Below are 26,450 nucleotides of genomic sequence, written 5' to 3'. Positions count from 1 at the left end.
GAGTTAGAATATTGCAGAAAATCAATTTAAAAAATAAATAATGGATTTGAAATGTCGGCCCTCTGAAAAGTATAATCATGCATATGTACTCAGTACTTGGTTTGGGCCCTTTTGCAGGATTTACTGCCTCAATGCATCGTGGCATGACTTCTGTGTTGTGAGGAGGTCACATCATGCAGAGGTTTGTTCATACAGCTAATAACATCAAGTTCAGTCTTTCTGTTTTATCATCCTACCAAGCTTCAACAGGGATCTGGTCATGTGACTGACGCTCTAGATCCCTATTGTCACCATGCCGACGCCGGAATCCTGAACGATCAACAGCTCTACAAATGGCATGCCGACTAAAAGGGACTATTCCCACTCGTGGGGATAGAACCTGTGGAGAGTGCAGCGAGCCCGCGAGGGGCTTTGTTGTGCTTGCCCCCACCGCCGGCATTCTGCGTCCGTGATCCCGGGGTCAGTATGTTGATCGCCGGGATCCCCACCGCTGGTCACCCAGCACCAACTCCTTCAACAGCTTTATCCATATCTGAACTTGGACAGCATATAGGCCTGCAGGTGGAGGCTCAGAGAGCCACAGGCTGCCTATTGCCCATCATTTGGAGTATTCATATACTGATCCTATTAAAGGACTATTGAAATATAAAATTGAAATGGTCAGATGTGACCTAAACGATAAATATTTGTTGAAAACTGGCATTCCTTGCAGCTCTATTAAAGAGTATTCATTTATACTTGAATAACTGTTGCCCCTCCCGCATATTTAGGACTGTGTTCTTACGCAAACTTATATACTGGTTTTGTTGATAATGTTGCTAGCAGTATAATTGGACCTGCACTGACTTTTTTTTCTTTTCGCTCCTAGTGTCTTTCTTGAAGTTACTTGACAGGACTATACCAAGTGATCCAAAAGCAATTGGTAACTCTTGTAAGTGTAGTCTGACGTCATATTTTTGTAGTTACAGAGCAAGTCTAGCTTTAGACTTTTGTTCATTCCAGTATTCATTATAAAGACTTTGTGACTTCGCCACACCAAAACATTAATCCCAAGTACTTGGTACACTATAAGCTAACTAAAGGTGCATACACACGGAGAGATTTTGACTGAGCGATTTCCCTTGAACTTGCTGTAGGAGATTTTGACTAACTTTTCCAGTGATTTTGGCTATGGGCGATTTTGGGTAACTCATTTAAGCAAGGGGATGCTTTTTCTTTTCCAGCGACCTAGCCAAAATTGACTTGCCTGCACAGTCTATTTTTAGCAGCGATAGCGACCTGGCGGGAACGCGCATCGCTATCGCTGGCTGTGTACTCACAGAGCGATATGCACTAACTTTCTGAGCAATTTTGACTATATAGTCAAAATCGCTCAGTTATATCTCACCGTGTGTATGCACCTTAAGGGGGAATTACATTTTCCACGGTAATTCACCATGGGCTAATTGATACCTGGTTTTATTAATTTAGTCACCAAAGGTTGCCCGCAGGCTACACTTAACAGGGATTTCTCTATCGTCCTAGTGGATGCTGGGGTTCCTGAAAGGACCATGGGGAATAGCGGCTCCGCAGGAGACAGGGCACAAAAAGTAAAGCTTTTTCCGATCAGGTGGTGTGCACTGGCTCCTCCCCCTATGACCCTCCTCCAGACTCCAGTTAGATTTTTGTGCCCGGCCGAGAAGGGTGCAATCTAGGTGGCTCTCCTAAAGAGCTGCTTAGAGAAAGTTTAGCTAGGTTTTTTATTTTACAGTGATTCCTGCTGGCAACAGGATCACTGCAGCGAGGGACTGAGGGGAGAAGGAGTCAACTCACCTGCGTGCAGGATGGATTGGTTTCTTGGCTACTGGACATCAAGCTCCAGAGGGACGATCACAGGTACAGCCTGGATGGTCACCGGAGCCACGCCGCCGGCCCCCTTGCAGATGCTGAAATCAGAAGAGGTCCAGAATCGGCGGCTGAAGACTCCTGCAGTCTTCTAAAGGTAGCGCACAGCACTGCAGCTGTGCGCCATTTTCCTCTCAGCACACTTCACACGGCAGTCACTGAGGGTGCAGGGCGCTGGGAGGGGGGCGCCCTGGGAGGCAAATGAGTACCTATAAAGGCTAAAAATACCTCACATATAGCCCTAGAGGCTATATGGAGATATTTAACCCCTGCCTAATTTTTCTAAATAGCGGGAGACGAGCCCGCCGGAAAAGGGGCGGGGCCTATCTCCTCAGCACACGGCGCCATTTCCTCTCACAGCTCCGCTGGTCAGGACGGCTCCCAAGTCTCTCCCCTGCACTGCACTACAGAAACGGGGTAAAACAGAGAGGGGGGGGCACATTTATGGCGATATTTTGATATAACAAAGCAGCTATAAGGGAGCACTTATTATAAGGCTATCCCTGATATATATATATATATAGCGCTTTTGGTGTGTGCTGGCAAACTCTCCCTCTGTCTCCCCAAAGGGCTAGTGGGTCCTGTCTTCGTTAGGAGCATTCCCTGTGTGTCTGCTGTGTGTCGGTACGTGTGTGTCGACATGTATGAGGACGATATTGGTGTGGAGGCGGAGCAATTGCCAAATATGAGGATGTCACCCCCTAGGGAGTCGACACCAGAATGGATGCCTTTATTTATGGAACTACGGGATAGTGTCAACACGCTAAAGCAGTCGTTTGACGACATGAGACGGCCGGACAATCAATTAGTGCCTGTCCAGGCGACTCAAACACCGTCAGGGGCTGTGAAACGCCCTTTGCCTCAGTCGGTCGACACAGACCCAGACACAGGCGATGACTCCAGTGGTGACGGTGACGAATCAACCGTATTTTCCAGTAGGGCCACACGTTATATGATTTTGGCAATGAAGGAGGCGTTACATTTAGCTGATACTACAGGTACCACTAAACAGGGTATTATGTGGGGTATGAAAAAACTACCTATAGTTTTTCCTGAATCAGAAGAACTAAATGACGTGTGTAATGAAGCGTGGGTTGCCCCTGATAAAAAGCTGATAATTTCAAAGAAATTATTGGCATTATACCCTTTCCCGCCAGAGGTTAGGGAGCGCTGGGAAACACCTCCTAGGGTGGACAAGGCGCTAACACGCTTATCTAAACAAGTGGCGTTACCCTCTCCTGAGACGGCCGCACTTAAAGATCCATCAGATAGGAGGATGGAAAATATCCAAAAAAGTATATACACACATGCAGGTGTTATACTACGACCAGCTGTAGCGACTGCCTGGATGGGCAGTGCGGGGGTAGTTTGGTCAGAATCCCTGATTGAAAATATTGATACCCTGGACAGGGACAATATTTTACTGTCGTTAGAACAAATAAAGGATGCATTTCTTTATATGCGTGATGCACAGAGGGATATATGCACACTGGCATCACGGGTAAGTGCTATGTCCATTTCGGCCAGAAGAGCTTTATGGACGCGACAGTGGACAGGCGATGCGGATTCAAAACGGCATATGGAAGTTTTGCCGTATAAAGGGGAGGAGTTATTTGGAGTCGGTCTATCAGATTTGGTGGCCACGGCTACAGCCGGGAAATCCACTTTTCTACCTCAAGTCACTCCCCAACAGAAAAAGGCACCGACTTTTCAACCGCAGCCCTTTCGTTCCTTTAAAAATAAGAGAGCAAAGGGCTATTCATATCTGCCACGAGGCAAAGGTCGAGGGAAGAGACAGCAACACGCAGCTCCTTCCCAGGATCAGAAGCCCTCCCCGGCTTCTACAAAAGCCTCAGCATGACGCTGGGGCTTCTCAAGCGGACTCGGGGACCGTGGGGGGTCGTCTCAAAAATTACAGCGCGCAGTGGGCTCACTCGCAAGTAGATCCCTGGATCCTGCAGATAATATCTCAGGGATACAGGTTGGAATTAGAGACAGATCCACCTCGCCGTTTCCTGAAGTCTGCTTTACCAACGTCCCCCTCCGAAAGGGAGACGGTGTTGGAAGCCATTCACAAGCTGTACTCTCAGCAGGTGATAGTCAAGGTACCTCTTCTGCAACAAGGGAAGGGGTATTATTCCACTCTTTTTGTGGTACCGAAGCCGGATGGCTCGGTAAGGCCTATTCTAAATCTGAAGTCCTTGAACCTGTACATAAAGAAGTTCAAGTTCAAAATGGAGTCACTCAGAGCAGTGATAGCGAACCTGGAAGAGGGGGACTTTATGGTATCCTTGGACATCAAGGATGCGTATCTCCACGTTCCAATTTACCCCTCACACCAGGGGTACCTCAGGTTCGTTGTACAAAACTGTCACTATCAGTTTCAGACGCTGCCGTTCGGATTGTCCACGGCACCTCGGATCTTTACAAAGGTAATGGCCGAGATGATGATTCTTCTTCGAAGAAAAGGCGTATTAATTATCCCATACTTGGACGATCTCCTAATAAGGGCGAGGTCCAGAGAACAGCTAGAGATGGGATTAGCACTGTCTCAGGAAGTGCTAAAACAGCACGGGTGGATTCTGAATATTCCAAAATCCCAGTTAATGCCGACAACTCGTCTGCTGTTCCTAGGGATGATTCTGGACACGGTTCAGAAAAAGGTTTTTCTCCCGGAGGAAAAAGCCAAGGAGTTATCCGAGCTTGTCAGGAACCTCCTAAAACCAGGAAAGGTGTCTGTACATCAATGCACAAGAGTCCTGGGAAAAATGGTGGCTTCTTACGAAGCAATTCCATTCGGCAGATTCCACGCAAGAATTTTCCAAAGGGATCTGTTGAACAAATGGTCAGGGTCGCATCTTCAGATGCACCTGCGGATAACCCTGTCTCCAAGGACAAGGGTGTCTCTTCTGTGGTGGTTGCAGAGTGCTCATCTATTGGAGGGCCGCAGATTCGGCATACAGGATTGGATCCTGGTGACCACGGACGCCAGCCTGAGAGGCTGGGGAGCAGTCACACAAGGAAGAAACTTCCAGGGAGTATGGACGAGCCTGGAAACGTCTCTTCACATAAACATTCTGGAACTAAGAGCAATATACAATGCTCTAAGCCAGGCAGAACCTCTGCTTCAGGGAAAACCGGTGTTGATCCAGTCGGACAACATCACGGCAGTCGCCCATGTGAACAGACAGGGCGGCACAAGAAGCAGGAGTGCAATGGCAGAAGCTGCAAGGATTCTTCGCTGGGCAGAGAATCATGTGATAGCACTGTCAGCAGTGTTCATCCCGGGAGTGGACAACTGGGAAGCAGACTTCCTCAGCAGACACGATCTTCACCCGGGAGAGTGGGGACTTCATCCAGAAGTCTTCCACATGCTGGTAACCCGTTGGGAAAGACCAATGGTGGACATGATGGCGTCTCGCCTCAACAAAAAACTGGACAGGTATTGCGCCAGGTCAAGAGATCCGCAGGCAATAGCTGTGGACGCGCTGGTAACGCCTTGGGTGTACCAGTCGGTGTATGTGTTTCCTCCTCTGCCTCTCATACCAAAAGTATTGAGAATTATACGGCAAAGAGGCGTAAGAACGATACTAGTGGTTCCGGATTGGCCAAGAAGGACTTGGTACCCGGAACTTCAAGAGATGATCACGGAAGATCCGTGGCCTCTACCTCTAAGGAGGGACTTGCTTCAGCAGGGTCCCTGTCTGTTTCAAGACTTACCGCGGCTGCGTTTGACGGCATGGCGGTTGAACGCCGGATCCTAAAGGAAAAAGGCATGCCGGAAGAAGTCATTCCTACTTTGATTAAAGCAAGGAAGGAAGTAACCGTGCAACATTATCACCGAATTTGGCGAAAATATGTTGCGTGGTGCGAAGATCGGAGTGCTCCGACGGAGGAATTTCAACTGGGTCGATTCCTACATTTCCTGCAATCAGGATTGTCAATGGGTCTCAAATTGGGATCTATTAAGGTTCAAATTTCGGCCCTGTCGATTTTCTTTCAAAAAGAATTGGCTTCAGTCCCTGAAGTCCAGACCTTTGTTAAGGGAGTGCTGCATATACAGCCTCCTGTGGTGCCTCCAGTGGCACCGTGGGATCTCAATGTGGTTTTGGATTTCCTAAAATCTCATTGGTTTGAACCACTAAAAAAGGTGGATTTGAAATATCTCACATGGAAAGTGACCATGCTTCTAGCCCTGGCTTCTGCCAGGAGAGTGTCAGAATTGGCAGCTTTATCTTACAAAAGCCCATATCTGATTTTCCATTCGGACAGGGCAGAACTGCGGACTCGTCCGCATTTTCTCCCTAAGGTGGTGTCAGCATTTCATCTGAACCAGCCTATTGTAGTGCCTGCGGCTACAAGTGACTTGGAGGACTCCAAGTTACTGGACGTTGTCAGAGCATTAAAAATATATATTGCAAGGACAGCTGGAGTCAGAAAATCTGACTCGTTGTTTATATTGTATGCACCCAACAAGATGGGTGCTCCGGCGTCTAAGCAGACGATTGCTCGTTGGATCTGTAGCACAATCCAACTTGCACATTCTGTGGCAGGCCTGCCACAGCCTAAATCTGTAAAGGCCCACTCCACAAGGAAGGTGGGCTCATCTTGGGCGGCTGCCCGAGGGGTCTCGGCATTACAACTTTGCCGAGCAGCTACGTGGTCAGGGGAGAACACGTTTGTAAAATTTTACAAATTTGATACTCTGGCTAAGGAGGACCTGGAGTTCTCTCATTCGGTGCTGCAGAGTCATCCGCACTCTCCCGCCCGTTTGGGAGCTTTGGTATAATCCCCATGGTCCTTTCAGGAACCCCAGCATCCACTAGGACGATAGAGAAAATAAGATTTTACTTACCGATAAATCTATTTCTCGGAGTCCGTAGTGGATGCTGGGCGCCCATCCCAAGTGCGGATTATCTGCATAAATTGTACATAGTTATTGTTAACTAATTCGGGTTATTGTTGAAGGAAGCCATCTTTCAGAGGCTCCGCTGTTATCATACTGTTAACTGGGTTTAGATCACAAGTTGTACGGTGTGATTGGTGTGGCTGGTATGAGTCTTACCCGGGATTCAAAATCCTCCCTTATTGTGTACGCTCGTCCGGGCACAGTACCTAACTGGAGTCTGGAGGAGGGTCATAGGGGGAGGAGCCAGTGCACACCACCTGATCGGAAAAAGCTTTACTTTTTGTGCCCTGTCTCCTGCGGAGCCGCTATTCCCCATGGTCCTTTCAGGAACCCCAGCATCCACTACGGACTCCGAGAAATAGATTTATCGGTAAGTAAAATCTTATTTTCTTTTTGAGCCTGAGCGGACCGAAGAATAAATACTTGATAAATAGCTGGTATCAGGTGCCTGAACCATGTTAACACATAGGGGTATATGCAATTGCCGGCGAATCGCGGCAATTTTTCGCCCGTTTTTTAATTCGACACAATACGACCGGCGAATTCCGGCAGGTGGGTGCCGGAATTCAACATATTCAATAAAAACGGATTCGACAGTCCTGCTGTCGAAAAACTGCCGATTTGACGGATTTTGATTAGATTTTAAAAAATGTAAAAAAAAAACGGGGAAAAACCCGAAAAAAAATTGCGTGGGGTCCCCCCTCCTAAGCATAACCAGCCTCGGGCTTTTCGAGCCGGTCCTGGTTCTAAAAATCCGGGGAAAAAACTGACAGGGGATCCCCCGTATTTTTAAAACCAGCACCGGGCTCTGCGCCTGGTACTGGTGCAAAAAATACGGGGGACAAAAAGAGTAGTGGTCCCCCGTATTTTTTACACCAGCATCGGGCTCCACTAGCTGGGTAGATAATGCCACAGCCGGGGGTCACTTTTATACAGCGCCCTGCGGCCGTGGCATTACATACGCAACTAGTCACCCCTGGCCGGGGTACCCTGGAGGAGGGAGGACCCCTTCAATCAAGGGGTCCCCCCCCTCCAGCCACCCAAGGGCCAGGGGTGAAGCCCGAGGCTGTGTCTCCCCCCCCCCCCCCCCCCCCCCAATCCAAGGGCTGCGGATGGGGGGCTGATAGCCTTTGGAAAAATGAAAGAATATTGTTTTTTCCAGTAGTACTACAAGTCCCAGCAAGCCTCCCCCGCAAGCTGGTACTTGGAGAACCACAAGTACCAGCATGCGGGAGAAAAACGGGCCCGCTGGTACCTGTAGTTCTACTGGAAAAAAAATACCCAAATAAAAACAGGACACGCACACCGTGAAATTAAGTTTATTTCATACATGCCGACACACACATACTTACCTATGTTGATCCGCCGACTGCCACGTCTCCAATGTCGCCGACGATTTGGGGTACCTGTGAATAAAATTATACTCACCTGATCCAGTGTCCTGTGGTCTTTTATTATAATCCACGTACTTGGCAAAAAAAAAAAAAAACGAACACCCGGACCAGGCGGACTGAAAGGGGTCCCATGTTTACACATGGGACCCCTTTCCCCGAATGCAGAGACCCCCCGTGACTCCTGTCACAGAAAGGTCCCTTCAGCCAATCAGGAAGCGCCACTTCGTGGCACTCACCTGATTGGCTCTGCGCGTCTAAGCTCAGACGCGCATTGCACAGCCCCCTCCATTACTTTCAATGGTGGGAACTTTGCGGTCAGCAGTGAGGTCACCCGCGGTCAGCGGCTTACCGCGGGTAACCCCACCGCTGACCGCAACGTTCCCACCATTGAAACTAATGGCTGAAGGGACCTTTCTGTGACATGAGTCACGGGGGGTCTCTGCATTCGGGGGAAAGGGGTCCCATGTGTAAACATGGGACCCCTTTCAGTCCGCCTGGTCCAGGTGTTCTCGTTTTTTTTTTTGTTTGTTTTTTGCTAAGTACGTGGATTATAATAAAAGACCACAGGACACTGGATCAGGTGAGTATAATTTTATTTACAGGTACACCGTGGATTCTACTTGGACAAGTGGACAGAAGTCGGCGTGTGAACATAGGTAAGTATGTGTGTGTCGACATGTGTGAAATAAAGTTTCTCTGACGTCCTAGTGGATGCTGGGACTCCGTCAGGACCATGGGGATTAGCGGCTCCGCAGGAGACAGGGCACAAAAATAAAGCTTTAGGATCAGGTGGTGTGCACTGGCTCCTCCCCCTATGACCCTCCTCCAAGCCTCAGTTAGGTTTTTGTGCCCGTCCGAGCAGGGTGCAATCTAGGTGGCTCTCCTAAAGAGCTGCTTAGAAAAAGTTATTAGGTTTTTTATTTTCAGTGAGACCTGCTGGCAACAGGCTCACTGCTACGAGGGACTTAGGGGAGAGAAGTGAACTCACCTGCGTGCAGGATGGATTGGCTTCTTAGGCTACTGGACACCATTAGCTCCAGAGGGATCGAACACAGGCCCAGCCATGGAGTCCGGTCCCGGAGCCGCGCCGCCGACCCCCTTGCAGATGCCGAAAAGTGAAGAGGTCCAGAAACCGGCGGCAGAAGACTTTTCAGTCTTCATAAGGTAGCGCACAGCACTGCAGCTGTGCGCCATTGTTGTCACACACTTCACACCAGCGGTCACGGAGGGTGCAGGGCGCTGGGGGGGGCGCCCTGGGCAGCAATGATAATACCTTATTCTGGCTAAAAAATACATCACATATAGTCCCTGGGCTATATGGATGTATTTAACCCCTGCCAGGTCTCAGAAAAACGGGAGAAGAAGCCTGCCGAAAAGGGGGCGGGGCCTATTCTCCTCAGCACACAGCGCCATTTTCCCTCACAGAAATGCTGGTGGGAAGGCTCCCAAGCTCTCCCCTGCACTGCACTACAGAAACAGGGTTAAAACAGAGAGGGGGGGCACTTATTTGGCGATATGATTATATATATTAAGATGCTATAAGGGAAAAACACTTATATGAAGGTTGTCCCTGTATAATTATAGCGTTTTGGTGTGTGCTGGCAAACTCTCCCTCTGTCTCCCCAAAGGGCTAGTGGGGTCCTGTCCTCTATCAGAGCATTCCCTGTGTGTGTGCTGTGTGTCGGTACGTGTGTGTCGACATGTATGAGGACGATGTTGGTGAGGAGGCGGAGCAATTGCCTGTAATGGTGATGTCACTCTCTAGGGAGTCGACACCGGAATGGATGGCTTATTTAAGGAATTACGTGATAATGTCAACACGCTGCAAGGTCGGTTGACGACATGAGACGGCCGGCAAACAAAATAGTACCTGTCCAGGCGTCTCAAACACCGTCAGGGGCATTAAAACGCCCATTTTACCTCAGTCGGTCGATACAGACACGGACACTGACTTCCGTGTCGACGGTGAAGAAACAAACGTATTTTCCTTTAGGGCCACACGTTAATTGTTAAGGGCAATGAAGGAGGTGTTACATATTTCTGATACTACAAGTACCACAAAAAAGGGTATTATGTGGGGTGTGGAAAAACTACCTATAGTTTTTCCTGAATCGGATAAATTAAACGAAGTGTGTGATGATGCGTGGGTTTCCCCCGATAGAAAATTATTGGCGGTATACCCTTTCCCGCCAGAAGTTAGGGCGCGTTGGGAAACACCCCTCAGGGTGGATAAGGCGCTCACACGCTTATCAAAACAAGTGGCGGTACCGTCTCCAGATAGGGCCGCCCTCAAGGAGCCAGCTGATAGGAGGCTGGAAAATTTCCTAAAAAGTATATACACACATACTGGTGTTATACTGCGACCAGCGATCGCCTCAGCCTGGATGTGCAGCACTGGGGTGGCTTGGTCGGATTCCCTGACTGAAAATATTGATACCCTTGACAGGGACAGTATTTTATTTACTATAGAGCATTTATAGGATGCATTTCTATATATGCGAGATGCACAGAGGGATATTTGCACTCTGGCATCAAGAGTAAGTGCGATGTCCATATCTGCCAGAAGATGTTTATGGACACGACAGTGGTCAGGTGATGCAGATTCCAAACGGCACATGGAAGTATTGCCGTATAAAGGAGATGAGTTATTTGGGGTCGGTCCATCGGACCTGGTGGCCACGGCAACAGCTGGAAAATCCACCTTTTTTTTACCCCAAGTTACATCTCAGCAGAAAAAGACACTGTCTTTTCAGCCTCAGTCCTTTCGTCCCCATAAGGGCAAGCGGGCAAAAGGCCAGTCATATCTGCCCAGGGATAGAGGAAAGGGAAGAAGACTGCAGCAGGCAGCCCATTCCCAGGAACAGAAGCCCTTCACCGCTTCTGCCAAGCCCTCAGCATGACGCTGGGGGCCGTACAGGACCCCTGGATCCTACAAGTAGTATCCCAGGGGTACTGATTGGAAATTCGAGACGTCTCCCCCTCGCAGGCTCCTGATGTCTGCTTTACCAACGTCTTCCTCCGACAGGAAGGCAGTATTGGAAACAATTCACAAGCTGTATTCCCAGCAGGTGATAATCAAAGTACCCCTCCTACAACAAGGAAAGGGGTATTATTCCACACTATATTGTGGTACTGAAGCCAGACGGCTCGGTGAGACCTATTCTAAATCTTTGAACACTTACATACAAAGGTTCAAATCAAGATGGAGTCACTCAGAGCAGTGAAAGCGAACTAGGAAGAAGGGGACTATATGGTGTCCCTGGACATCAGGGATGCTTACATCCATGTCCAAAATTGCCTTTCTCACCAAGGGTACCTCAGGTTCGTGGTACGGAACTGTCACTATCAGTTTCAGACGCTGCCGTTTGGATTGTCCACGGCACCCCGGGTCTTTACCAAAGTAATGGCCGGAAAAGAAAAGGCGTCTTAAATATCCCTTACTTGGACGATCTCCTGATAAGGGCAAGGTCCAGAGAACAGTTGGAAGTCGAAGTAGCACTATCTCAAGTAGTTCTACGACAGCACGGGTGGATTCTAAATATTCCAAAATCACAGCCTTTGCCGACGACACGTCTGCTGTTCCTAGGGATGATTCTGGACACAGTCCAGAAAAAGGTGTTTCTCCCGGAGGAGAAAGCCAGGGAGTTATCCGAGCTAGTCAGGAACCTCCTAAAACCAGGAAAAGTGTCAGTGCATCATTGCACAAGAGTCCTGGGAAAAATGGTGGCTTATTACGAAGCGATTCCATTCGGCAGATTCCACGCAAGAACTTTTCAGTGGGATCTGCTGGACAAATGGTCCGGATTGCATCTTCAGATGCATCAGCGGATAACCCTATCTCCAAGAACAAGGGTTTCTTTTTCATCCACTAGGGGTCACTGGAGTACTCTTGGGATATGGACGGCTTAGCAGAACAAAGGCACTGAATATTTAAATTTAGAACTCTCCACCCCTCCATATCCCAGAGTACCTCAGTGTACGACCTCAGTGTTTTTTCTGTGCTCAAAGCACTAACATCGGCTTGTGGGAGTTCCCACACTTTGTGGAAGATTTTATTAATTTTTCATTTTTACTTTTTCATTTTTACAATAGCACATCCCTTCCCAGTTTCTGGAAAAACATGGGTCCGGGATAGTGCCGCTGCACGGGCAGCGCATGGCGTGTCGGTCCTCACAAAGAGCACCCTCACAGCCACAGGCAGCCCACTGTCTGTAACAGCTGGACGGAGCTTACACATAGAAGCCCCGTCGCAGCATGACTGGAGATGACTGAAAAGCTGGACGGAGCTTACACATAGAAGCCCCGTCACAGCCATGACTGGAAAGCTGGACGGAGCTTACACATAGAAGCCCCGTCACAGCCATGGAACAGTGATCAAACAGCTGAACGGAGCTTACAGGAAGAAGCCCCGTCGCAGCTATGACCGGAGAGTCTGAGCTTAGAAGCCGTCACAGACCTTCTACAAAGGTAGGCTGGGGAAACGGAGCGGTCAGCGCAGGCTGCCGCCCCGCTGTGTGGGGTCCGTTAGGTGCGCCGCTCACCACCGCACTGCCAATTAGTCAGCCGCTCCGTCCAGCGCTCTGTCTGCCGCTCCGTTCTCCCGGCCCCAGGCGCTCCGTCCTCCCGGGCCGCCAGGCGCACCGTCAGCGCTGTATGGAAAGTGCAGCGCCCAGAGGGGGAGACCCGCCGCAGCTTAGCTACCGACAGCTACGCGCCCCGGCCAGCCGCCCTCCGCTACTTTGGATGTCTCTCACCTCCCTGCAATGAGCGTCCCGGCTCACCACTAACTACAGGGAGGACAGAGAGGGGGGGTGGACCTGGCTGATTTCAGCGCGGCTGCAAGGGGAAATAGCAGGCTGCCATATCTAGAATGCAAACTGCAGGCAGTGTTTATATTAACTAAATTGTGACCTGCCTATGATTATGCATGGTATAATAGGATATTAAGATGTATTGTAACCTGCATGTGTGCATGGGATTATTATCATTGAATAATAGTCTATTGAGCCTATATTAACACCTGTCCTGTGATTATCACTATATAATAGGCTATTGAGCCCATATTAACACTGCAGCAGGTATTGTAACCTGTCCTGTAATTTTCAGTGTAAGCATGGCATGGGGGCCATTTTAATCTGGTTTCCTGTTTCTTCCAGTTTGTAATTCCAGAACATTCCTGCCATACATCTCTACTCCACACGGAGGCGCAGGGTTTTAGTGGGAATTTTGGTTCAGGTTTCACATAGGCTAGCCATGTGAACTGTATTTCGACTATATATATATATATATATATATATATATATATATATATATATATATATATATATATATATATATATATATATATATATATATATATATATATATTACACATATTACACACTTTAAGTAAAGACTTTACTGGATGTCTGCTCTTTGGCTATTGTGTCTGTGTGTATAAGGTGTAAGGCTCCAACACAGACTAAAAACACAATGTCTGTACATAAAACTACCACAGATTCAGTTGTTTTGTAGGTTTCCACTCCGGAAGCCTGTTTCATTCCCAGATTGACAATTCAAATTGACTCCGTTCAACAGGAGCGGTAAGATCGCAGTCTCGGAAGTTACTCCGCCAGCTCTAACGGAGAAGTCTCAGCCTTTCCAAAGGTCCAACTTCCCTTTGGGTACCAGGGTGTTAATTTAACTGCTTTTCTAATTTAATGCAGTCTGACAATTCTCTGTCAAACCTCACAGCGATAACTACGAGTGAGAAGGGCACATTAAACCAGCAGTAAGATATTGCGGGGTTTGTGCAACTATACATTGCTAATGACCAGTGAGTCAATGTCTCAAATTTACAGAGACTAAGGAGACTTCTAACATCTAATCCGTCGAATTTAATAAACGACAGATTTTCAATGAATTTCTTATTTAGAATATCTGACTAAGATTTAAGTCTATTTACCCGTTTCCACATCTAAATGGGAGAATCTGCCATTGGTGAATTCGTCTGTATCAAACATTATAAAGACCCAAGATACATTTGGGTCACTAGGCGCTCTATGTATGGAAACAATGACGATCACGTTAGATTTATCGTTAATAAGAAGCTGCAAAGTATCTCTGTAAAGCTTCTGCTGACGCCTATTACCTCGATTATCGCTTTTTAGCGTCACTAGTTTCAGCACGACAAGGCCAGAAGTTGTTTGGTACTTAATTTGATATTCAGGCGGAAATACTTTGGTCCGGCGTTTAAAGTCTTTAGAATCAGTCTTTTCAAGGCTCTGGTACGACTTGTAACGCCAGGGCGCTAAAGTCAACAAGCCAGTGGCTTGACGGCCTCTTAGGCCATCTCGAATTTCCAATTGTGGAAGCGCCCCTTTACACGTTACATTTGCCGGGTTGCCAGACATCCACTCATGGATGTGTCCGCTATTTAAAGGTTAAAAGACTGCCTCTGTCGGACGAAATTCGGAGTTTTGGCAGGTTGCCATTCAGTCTCTGCTGGTTGCAGCTGTTTTTATTTCCAGGCCTGGTACACCAACAGAGTCAGGGTTACTTATTCCCCTCTGTTTGGGGTACCGAAGCCGGAGGGCTCCGTCGCAGTCTCAATCAGCAAGTCACTTACTACAGTTTGAAAATGGATTTCTGCGGTTAGTATTGGCATATTTGGAGCCACAAGATTGCATGATTGAGCTTGAGCTGCAGAATGCGTATTTACCCATTCCGGTTTGGTCACCGCATCACAGGTTCTTGCGTTTTGCAATACGCCACAACCATTAACCGTTTACAGGTTCTACCGTTTGGCCTCATGTCAGAGCCTCGGGTATTCACCAAAGTGATGTTGGTATTCACCAAAGTGATGTTGGTAATGATAGCTCATCTCAGAGCCCTGGCAGTGACAATCGTTCCATACTTAGACGATCTGCTCATAAGAGCTCTGTCTCAACAGAGGTTTCTCTTACTTGCGCTACTAAAGTACACTACGGTTGCAGTGTCAAGTTCAAAAACAATCGCATCTAATTCCGTCTGAACGACTTCAATTCCTAGGTATGATTATAGATACGGTAAATCAAAGATATTTACCTACTACACCAGAAAGAACAGATTATACCATCTAGTACAATTAGTGCAAAAGACACGCACAGTATCAGTACATTGGTGTATTCGCCTATTAGGAACAATGATGTGTTTTCAAGGCGCTTTAGTTCGCCGGGTTTCACTCGCGTTTCCCACAGGGGGCGGAGGTGTCTATACTCTGGGCGAGAGTCTCAGAGGTTGAGGAGTTGTAGTTAAAAAGGTCAGCGACAGGGGTTCTAAAACGGATCACGACAGATTGCTGTCTATGAATGTCCTGGAACTCTGTGCAATTTACAATGCACTACATGCTTCGCTTTCAGTCTGTCCAAGTGCAGTCAGACAACGCAACGGGAGTTGCATACACAACAACCAGGGAGGACCGAGAGGCCGCATCGCAATGCGGAAGGTAGCTCGAATCCTCAAGTGCCCAGAACACCATAAGGTGATGTTGTCGACGGGGTTCATTCCGGGAGTTGACATCTGTTAGACAGAATAATCTCACCCGTCGGGATTTTTCATCCAGAAAACTGGGCATTAAATCCAGAGGTGTTTCACATGTGGATACACAGGTGGGGTTACCCTCAGGTATACATGATGGCATCTTGCCACAATTACAAACGCTCAGTATGTGTACAGAACGACAGATCACAAGGGCAGTGGCGGTGGAAGCTCTCACAATCGCGTGGTCGTACAGCCTCGTGTATCTGGCTCCACCGTTTTCCGCGCCTCTCTCCGTTGCTAAAACGGATCATAAGACAGTTCGTGACAGTCATACTAGTGATATCTCATGGGTTTCGGAGAGCTTGCTTCTCTAATCATACTCGCACACGATCTTTGCCCGCTCATAATACGTCCAACCTGTTACAACAGGGACCGTTCTTTTACCCCTATTTACCTATGTACCGCGGCTGCGGTTGACGGGGTGGTGGTTCAGACCGCCCTCTTAAGAAAAGAGATAGGGCATTACAGTATCGGTTATACCAACCATGTTACGAGCTAGGAAGCCGCTTACGGCAGCTCATTATTACAAAATTTCGTGTGTCTATGTCTATATAGGTGGGTGTGAAGCTCGGAAGTTCCGACTTCATCTTTCAAGTTACCCGTATTCTGTTATTTTACACACGGGGTGGAATGGAAAACTGCGTTTATCTGCACTAAGGGTGCAGGTATCTGTGTGGTCAATTTATTTTCAAAGACGTTTGACTCTATTGCGTCGGTACACAGCTTTCTACAAAGTGTCATCAAAGTGCAGCCTCCATTTATCCCATCTACAGCGCCATGCGACTGGAAGCTGGGTTCAGATTTCTTACAGTTTTCATATTTTGAACCCTTACAACAAATGGGGATTAAGTTTCTCACTTGGAAAACGTTTTTCTTCTAGCCTTAGCTTCGGCAAGGGTTTTGTTTTCACATTTGGGTGCCTTGTATTCCAAGCCACCATATTTGGGTTTTCTCATAACAAAGCAGAACTTCGGACGAATTCCGATTTCTTATTTTTCACATCAATAAACCAATAGTGGTTCCTGTGTTGACAGCACATTCTAGAATTCTGAATGTGGTACACGCATTACGCGTCTATATGTCCCGAACGTCTACAGTTCGTAATACGGATACGTTGTTTGTTATCTAGGATGCTGCCAACTGGGGTTAGCCAGTTTCTCAGCAGACATTATCCAGTTGGATAAAAATGACTACAAGTCAGGTTTACTTTAAGGCTAAGTTACAGTCGCCTACATCAGTAATAGCTCATCCCACAGGTTCTGTGGGAATGTCATGATCAGCTGGTCGTGAAGCGTCTACGACGCGGCTACATAGTCTTCAGTGCACACGTGTGTGCGCGTTTACACGTTATGAAACGGTTGCGGCATCAGCATCTAGCTTTGGCCGCCTACTGTTACAGGTGTCAAACAGCTCTCCCGCCCACGAGGGAAGCTTTGGTACGTCCCAAGAGTACTCCAGTGACCCCTAGTGGATGAAAAAGAAAATAGGATTTTGGTACTTACCAGGTAAATCCTTTTATTTGAATCCATAGGGGGCACTGGACGCCCACCCAGAGCAGTTTTACCTGGGTTGTATTAAGCTCAGAGGAGCTTATGGTAACACATTTTCACCGATTGGTTCAAATTATCAAGTTCTATCGGTTATGGTGTCAACGGTTTAGTTGACAGTAACGTTATGGGTCAACTTTGTGGTTGTCCGTTATGTTATAGGAATTCTCCATTGTCAACCTCTCTATATAGTTCCTGTTCGCTCAGTAAAAAACACTGAGGTCGTACACTGAGGTACTCTGGGATATGGAGGGGTGGAGAGTTCTAAATTTAAATATTCAGTGCCTTTGTTCTGCTAAGCCGTCCATATCCCAAGAGTACTCCAGTGCCCCCTATGGATTGAAAGAAAAGGATTTACCTGGTAAGTACCAAAATCCTATTATCTCTCCTGTGGTGGTTACAGAGTGCTCATCTTCTAGAGGGCCGCAGAGTTGGCATTCAGGATTGGATGCTGGTGACCACGGAGGCCAGCCTGAGAGGCTGGGGAGCAGTCACACACGGAAAAAATTTCTAGGGAGTGTGATCAAGTCTGGAGACTTTTCTCCACATAAAACTGGAGCTAAGGGCAATTTACAATGCTCTAAGCTTAGCAAGACCTCTGCTTCAAGGTCAGCCGGTATTGATCCAGTGGTACAACATCACGGCAGTCGCCCACGTAAGCAGACAGGGCGGCACAAGAAGCAGGAGGCCAATGGCAGAAACTGCAAGGATTTTTCGCTGGGCGGAAAATCATGTGATAGCACTGTCAGCAGTGTTCATTCCGGGAATGGACAACTGGGAAGCAGACTTCCTCAGCAGAAAAAACTGGACAGGTATTGCGCCAGGTCAAGAGACCCTCAGGCAATAGCTGTGGACGCTCTGGTAACACCATGGGTGTACCAGTCAGTGTAGGTGTTTCCTCCTCTGCCTCTCATACCAAAAGTACTGAGAATTATACGGCAAAAGGGAGTAAGAACGATACTCGTGGCTCCGGATTGGCCAAGAAGAACTTGGTACCCGGAACTTCAGGAGATGCTCACGGAAGATCCGTGGCCTCTACCCCTAAGACGGGACCTGCTTCAGCAGGGACCGGGTCTATTCCAAGACTTACCGCGGCTGTTTTTAACGGCATGGCGGTTGAACGCCGAATTCTAAGGGAAAAAGGCATTCCGGAAGAGGTCATCCCTACGCTGGTAAAAGCCAGGGAGGAGGTGACTGCACAACATTATCACCGCATTTGGAGAAAATATGTTGCGTGGTGTGAGGCCAGGAAGGCCACCACGGAGGAATTTCAACTGGGTCGATTCCTACATTTCCTGCAAACAGGATTGTCTATGGGACTCAAATTGGGGTCCATTAAGGTTCAAATTTCGGCCCTGTCGATTTTCTTCCAGAAAAAATTGGCTTCAGTTCCTGAAGTCCAGACTTTTGTAAAAGGAGTACTACATATACAGCCCCCGGTTGTGCCCCCAGTGGCTCCGTGGGACCTTAATGTAGTTTTGGATTTTCTCAAATCCCATTGGTTTGAGCCACTCAAATCGGTGGATTTGAAATATCTTACATGGAAAGTAACCATGCTACTGGCCCTGGTTTCAGCCAGGAGAGTATCAGAATTGGCGGCTTTATCGTATAAAAGCCCATATCTGATTTTCCATTCGGACAGGGCAGAACTGCGGACGCGTCCTCAGTTTCTGCCTAAGGTGGTGTCAGCGTTTCACCTGAACCAACCTATTGTGGTGCCTGGGGCTACTAGCGATTTGGAGGATTCCAAGTTGCTGGACATTGTCAGGGCATTGAAAATATATATTTCAAGGACGGCCGGAGTCAGAAAATCTGACTCGCTGTTTATACTGTATGCACCCAACAAGCTGGGTGCTCCTGCTTCTAAGCAGACGATTGCTCGTTGGATTTGTAGCACAATTCAACTTGCACATTCTGTGGCAGGCCTGCCACAGCCTAAATCTGTCAAGGCCCATTCCACAAGGAAGGTGGGCTCATCCTGGGCGGCTGCCCGAGGGGTCTCTGCATTACAACTCTGCCGAGCAGCTACGTGGTCGGTGGAGAACACGTTTGTAAAATTCTACAAATTTGATACCCTGGCTAAAGAGGACCTGGAGTTCTCTCATTCGGTGCTGCAGAGTCATCCGCACTCTCCCGCCCGTTTGGGAGCTTTGGTATAATCCCCATGGTCCTGACGGAGTCCCAGCATCCACTAGGACGTCAGAGAAAATAAGATTTTACTTACCGATAAATCTATTTCTCGTAGTCCGTAGTGGATGCTGGGCGCCCATCCCAAGTGCGGATTGTCTGCAATACTTGTACATAGTTATTGTTACAAAAAAATCGTGTTGTTATTGTTGTGAGCCGTCTGTTCAGAGGCTCCTACGTTTTGTCATACTGTTAACTGGGTTCAGATCACAGGTTGTACAGTGTGATTGGTGTGGCTGGTATGAGTCTTACCCGGGATTCAAAATCCTTCCTTTTTGTGTACGCTCGTCCGGGCACAGTATCCTAACTGAGGCTTGGAGGAGGGTCATAGGGGGAGGAGCCAGTGCACACCACCTGATCCTAAAGCTTTATTTTTGTGCCCTGTCTCCTGCGGAGCCGCTAATCCCCATGGTCCTGACGGAGTCCCAGCATCCACTACGGACTACGAGAAATAGATTTATCGGTAAGTAAAATCTTATTTTTACTCTCATGGTGTGCGTGTCCTGTTTTTATTTCGGATATTTTTTTTTAGTAGAACTACAGGTACCAGCGGGCCCGTTTTTCTCCCGCATGCTGGTACTTGTGGTTCTCAAAGTACCAGCTTGCGGGGGAGGCTTGCTGGGACTTGTAGTACTACTGGAAAAAACAATATTCTTTCATTTTTCAAAAGGCTATCAGCCCCCCATCCGCAGCCCTTGGATGGGGGGGACAGCCTCGGGCTTCACCCCTGGCCCTTGGGTGGCTGGAGGGGGGGACCCCTTGATTGAAGGGGTTCCCACTCCTCCAGGGTACCCCGGCCAGGGGTGACTAGTTGCGTATTTAATGCCATGGCCGCAGGGCGCTGTATAAAAGTGACCCCCGGCTGTGGCATTATCTACCCAGCTAGTGGAGCCCGATGCTGGTGTAAAAAAAACGGAGGACCCCTACGCTTTTTGTCCCCCGTATTTTTTGCACCAGGCACAGAGCCCGGTGCTGGTTTTAAAAATACGGGGGATCCTATGTCAGTTTTTCCCCCGGATTTTTAGAATCGGGACCGGCTCGAAGAGCCCGAGGCTGGTTATGCTTAGGAGGGGGGACCCCACGCATTTTTTTTTTTTTCCAGATTTTTACCATTCGATTAAAAAAATAAAAAATAAAAAAAATATTTTTCAAAATATATAAATAATTCTTGTGCCTCCAAAATAGACAAACCAAGTACCTAATCCCTTCTAATATAAATAGATATGCTATTACCAATGAAAAAAACACAAAAAAAACCCATGTTTTTAAAAAAAATTATTAGATTCCACCAGCAAAGTGTGGCGGATTGAAAATGATGAATTTACTGACTAAAAGCACTGTTGTTGAATTTACAGTCTTCAATTGAATATACTTTTGTCGAATTGCCGCATTTGTACCATTGCAGAAATGTCGAATTTGGAAAGTCCGTTTTTTTTGGCGAAAAGTACTGAATTGCATTGTCGAATTTTTTTTTTTTTTTTTTTGGCGAAAATGTCCCGTTTTTCGACATTTTCGGGAATTCGACCGCAATTGCATATACCCCATAGAATCCCGGACAAGCTCCTGGAACTGTTAATACCTGTTAAAGGGGTAATTTATTGAGTGACAAAGAGCTGTAATTGAATAGTCCCAGGCATTAAAGACCAAGGCTACCACTCTTCCACCTCCCCCCCACACTCACACACACATTTGGTAATTGGCTGTGTCTAATTGAATGTCCTCCTCTTCTCTCCCCCCCCCCCCCCCCCCTCTCCAATGCAACGTTAGGAAAAAGTAGCGTTATTGAGAAAAAAAAATACACAAGACAGATCTGTTATGAGTGCATTGTTATGCTTAATCACCAATTCCTTTACTACAAATAATAAGTGAAAACTCCTGTGTACCTAGTACATTAATATACATACTAAGGGGTTCATTCAGGTTTGGTAGCAAACCAAAAAATGTAGCAATTGGACAAAACCATGTTGTACTGTAGGTGGGGCAGATGTAACGTGCAGTAGTAAGAAGTAAAAAAAAAAAAAAAAACCCAGTTAATTGTAAATGATCATAAGCATGCTTCTGTACGTCGTCTTTTTTATTTAATTCAGTATAGTGTTTTTATTCCATTATGCTGTGGTAGTATTCCGTTACGTGCTAGGATCCCTTGTTACATTTTAAAGTTGAACTTGTTCTTGAATGGCGATTATCTTTAGTTCACTGTTTTTCCGGCAGGGTCCACAGGTTATCCACGGGATAACAATGGGATATGATGGAGCGACAGCGGATTGGTACCAAATGATCACAAGCTTTCAGGCCTCCCAGGATGCAATGGGCCCATCCATATATCCCCACCCACTGGCTCAGGCAATTAGTTTTTTGGTGCTGCAGGAGCCGGATCATGGTCAGAGGGCTGCTGTTCTATGGCAGCCCTAAGCTTTCTTATTTCTCTAACGTCCTAAGTGGATGCTGGGGACTCCGTAAGGACCATGGGGAATAGCGGCTCCGCAGGAGACTGGGCACATCTAAAGAAAGCTTTAGGACTATCTGGTGTGCACTGGCTCCTCCCCCTATGACCCTCCTCCAAGCCTCAGTTAGATCTCTGTGCCCGAACGAGAAGGGTGCACACTAGGGGCTCTCCTGAGCTTCTTAGTGAAAGTTTTAGTTTAGGTTTTTTTATTTTCAGTGAGACCTGCTGGCAACAGGCTCACTGCATCGAGGGACTAAGGGGAGAAGAAGCGAACTCACCTGCGTGCAGAGTGGATTGGGCTTCTTAGGCTACTGGACATTAGCTGCAGAGGGACGATCACAGGCCCAGCTTGGATGGGTCCCAGAGCCGCGCCGCCGGCCCCCTTACAGAGCCAGAAGGCAGAAGAGGTCCGGAAAATCGGCGGCAGAAGACGTCCAGTCTTCAACAAGGTAGCGCACAGCACTGCAGCTGTGCGCCATTGCTCTCAGCACACTTCACACTCCGGTCACTGAGGGTGCAGGGCGCTGGGGGGGGGCACCCTGAGACGCAATAAAAACACCTTGGATGGCAAAAAAATGCATCACATATAGCTCCTGGGCTATATGGATGCATTTAACCCCTGCCAGAATACATAGAATAACGGGAGATAAAGCCGCCGATAAGGGGGCGGAGCCTATCTCCTCAGCACACTGGCGCCATTTGGAAGCTCCCTGGCTCTCCCCTGCAGTCACTACACTACAGAAAGGGTTAAAAAAGAGAGGGGGCACTAATTAGGCGCAGTATTAACTATACAGCAGCTTTAAGGGGAAAAACACTTATATAAGGTTATCCCTGTGTATATATATATATAGCGCTCTGGTGTGTGCTGGCAAACTCTCCCTCTGTCTCCCCAAAGGGCTAGTGGGGTCCTGTCCTCTATCAGAGCATTCCCTGTGTGTGTGCTGTATGTCGGTACTTTTGTGTCGACATGTATGAGGAGAAAAATGATGTGGAGACGGAGCAGATTGCCTGTAATAGTGATGTCACCCCCTAGGGGGTCGACACCTGAGTGGATGAACTGTTGGAAGGATGTCAGCTCTGTATAAAAGACAGTGGTTGACATGAGACAGCCGGCTACTCAGCTTGTGCCTGTCCAGACGTCTCATAGGCCGTCAGGGGCTCTAAAGCGCCCGTTACCTCAGATGGCAGATATAGACGCCGACACGGATATTGACTCCAGTGTCGACGGTGAAGAGACAAATGTGACTTCCAGTAGGGCCACACGTTACATGATTGAGGCAATGAAAAATGTTTTACACATTTCTGATGATACGAGTACCACCAAAAAGGGGTATTATGTTCAGTGAGGAAAAAACTACCTGTAGTTTTCCTGAATCTGAGAAATTAAATGAGGTGTGTGATGATGCGTGGTTTTCCCCCGATAACAACTGATCATTTCTGAAATGTTATTGGCATTATATCCTTTCCCGCCAGAGGTTAGGGTGCGTTGGGAAACACCCCCTAGGGTGGATAAAGCGCTCACACGCTTGTAAGGGCTCTACCCTCTCCTGAGATGGCCGCCCTTAAGGATCCTGCTGATAGAAAGCAGGAGGGTATCCTAAAATGTATTTACACACATACTGGTGTTATACTGCGACCAGCAATCGCCTCAGCCTGGATGTGCAGTGCTGGGGTGGCGTGGTCGGATTCCCTGACTGAAAATATTGATACCCTAGATAGGGACAGTATATTTTTGCCTATAGAGCATTTAAAAGATGCATTTCTATATATGCGTGATGCACAGCGGAATATTTGCCGACTGGCATCAAGTCTAAGTGCGTTGTCCATTTCTACCAGTAGAGGGTTATGGACACGTCAGTGGTCAGGTGCTGCGTATTCCAAACGGCATTTGGAAGTATTGCCTTATTAAGGGGAGGAGTTATTTGGGGTCGGTCTTTCAGACCTGGTGGCCACGGCAACAGCTGGGAAATCCACGTTTGTACCCCAGGTCACCTCTCAACATGAGAAGACCCCGTATTATCAGGCGCAGTCTTTTCGTGGACAAGCGGGCAAAAGGTTCCTCATTTCTGCCCCGTGACAGAGGGAGAGGAAAAAGGCTGCAGAAATCAGCCAGTTCCCAGGAACAGAAACCCTCTCCCGCCTCTGCCAAGCCCTCAGTATACGCTGGGGCTTTACAAGCAGAATCAGGCACGGTGGGGGGCCCGTCTCAATGAATTTCAGCGCGCAGTGGGCTCACTCGCAAGTAGACCCCTGGATCCTTCAGGTGATATCTCAGGGGTACAAATTAGAATTCGAGACGTCTCCCCCTCGCCGTTTCCTAAAGTCGGCTTTACCGATGTCTCCTTCTGACAGGGAGACAGTTTTGGAAGCCATTCACAAGCTGTATTCCCAGCAGGTGATAATCAAGATACCCCTCCTGCAACAGGGAACGGGGTATTATTCCACACTGTTGTGGTACCGAAGCCGGACGGCTCGGTGAGACCGATTCTAAATCTAAAATCTTTGAACACTTACATACAGAGGTTCAAATTCAAGATTGAGTCACTCAGAGCAGTGATTGCGAACCTGGAAGAAGGGGACTACATGATGTCTCGGGACATCAAGGATGCTTACCTTCATGTCAAAATTTACCCTTCACACCAAGGGTACCTCAGGTTTATGGTACAGAACTGTCACTATCAGTTCAGACGCTGCCGTATGGATGGTCCACGGCACCCCGGGTCTTTACCAAGGTAATGGCCGAAATGATGATATTCCTTCGAAGGAAGTGAATTTTAATTATCCCTTACTTGGACAATTCCCTGATAAGGGTAAGATCCAGGGAACAGTTGGAGGTCGGTGTAGCACTATCTCAGGTAGTGTTGCGGCAGCACGATTGGATTCTCAATATTCCAAAATCGCAGCTGGTTCGACGACTTGTCTTCTGTTCCTAGGGATGATCCTGGACACAGTCCAGAAAAAAGTGTTTCTCCCGGAGGAGAAAGCCAGGGAGTTATCCGAGCTAGTCAGGAACCTCCTAAAACCGAGCCAAGTCTCAGTGCATCAATGCACAAGGGTTCTGGGTAAAATGGTGGCTTCCTACGAAGCAATCCCATTCGGCAGATTCCACGCAAGAACTTTCCAGTGGGACCTGCTGGACAAATGGTCCGGGTCGCATCTTTAGATGCATCAGTGGATAACCCTGTCACCAAGGACAAGGGTGTCCCTCCTGTGGTGGTTGCAGAGTGCTCATTTTCTAGAGGGCCGCAGATTCGGCATTCAGGACTGGGTCCTGGTGACCACGGATGCCAGCCTGCGAGGCTGGGGAGCAGTCACACAGGGAAGGAATATCCAGGGCTTATGGTCAAGCCTGGAGACATCACTTCACATAAATATCCTGAAGCTAAGGGACATTTACAATGCTCTAAGCTTAGCAAGACCTCTGCTTCAAGGTCAGCCGGTGTTGATCCAGTCGGACAACATCACGGCAGTCACCCACGTAAACAGACAGGGTGGCACAAGAAGCAGGAGGGCAATGGCAGAAGCTGCAAGGATTCTTCGCTGGGCGGAAAATCATGTGATAGCACTGTCGGCAGTATTCATTCCGGGAGTGGACAACTGGGAAGCAGACTTCCTCAGCACGACCTCCACCCGGGAGAGTGGGGACTTCATCCAGAAGTCTTCCACATGATTATAAACCGTTGGGAAAAACTCGACAGGTATTGCGCCAGGTCCAGGGACCCTCAGGCAATAGCTGTAGACGCTCTGGTAACACCGTGGGTGTACCAGTCAGGGTATGTGTTCCCTCCTCTGCCTCTCATACCCAAGGTACTGAGATTGATAAGATGGAGAGGAGTAAGCACTATATTCGTGGCTCCGGATTGGCCAAGAAGGACTTGGTAACCGGAACTTCAAGAGATGCTCACGGAGGATCCGTGGCCTCTACCTCTAAGAAGGGACCTGCTCCAGCAAGGACCCTGTCTGTTCCAAGACTTACCGCGGCTGCGTTTGACGGCATGGCGGTTGAACGCCGGATCCTGAAGGAAAAAAGGCATTCCGGATGAAGTCATCCCTATCCTGATCAAAGCCAGGAAGGATGTAACCGCAAAAACATTATCACCGCAATTGGCGAAAATATGTTGCGTGGTGCGAGGCCAGTAAGGCCCGACGGAGGAAATTCAACTGGGTCGATTCCTACATTTCCTGCAAACAGGAGTGTCTATGGGCCTGAAATTGGGGTCCATTAAGGTTCAAATTTCGGCCCTGTCAATTTTCTTCCAAAAAGAACTAGCTTCAGTCCCTGAAGTTCAGACGTTTGTAAAAGGGGTACTGCTTATACAGCCTCCTTTTGTGCCTCCAGTGGCACTTTGGGATCTCAATGTAGTTTTGGGTTCCAAAAGTCACATTGGTTTGAACCACTTAAATCTGTGGAGTTAAAATATCTCACATGGAAAGTGGTCATGCTGTTGGCCCTGGCCTGGGCCAGGCGCGTGTCAGAATTGGCGGCTTTATCCTGAAAAAGCCCTTATCTGATTTTCCATTCG

At 47.9% G+C, this 26,450-nt stretch overlaps 1 protein-coding gene across 3 annotated transcripts in view; it reads left to right on the top strand.

Moving 5' to 3' along the window:
- FAM168B (family with sequence similarity 168 member B) overlaps positions 1-26,450 on the top strand; it is a 194,678-nt gene that overhangs the window by 19,138 nt on the left and 149,090 nt on the right. For all 3 annotated transcript variants that reach the window (XM_063915715.1, XM_063915716.1, XM_063915717.1), the window contains exon 2: positions 869-931. The gene's annotated coding sequence lies outside the window, so the exon portion shown is untranslated. The remainder of the gene's footprint in view (positions 1-868; positions 932-26,450) is intronic.

Source organism: Pseudophryne corroboree, chromosome 4 (assembly GCF_028390025.1).
Source record: "Pseudophryne corroboree isolate aPseCor3 chromosome 4, aPseCor3.hap2, whole genome shotgun sequence".
In the NCBI taxonomy this organism is placed as follows: domain Eukaryota; kingdom Metazoa; phylum Chordata; class Amphibia; order Anura; family Myobatrachidae; genus Pseudophryne; species Pseudophryne corroboree.
Note: the sequence above shows the minus strand (reverse complement) of the source record. Positions and strands in the feature narration are given on the sequence as shown.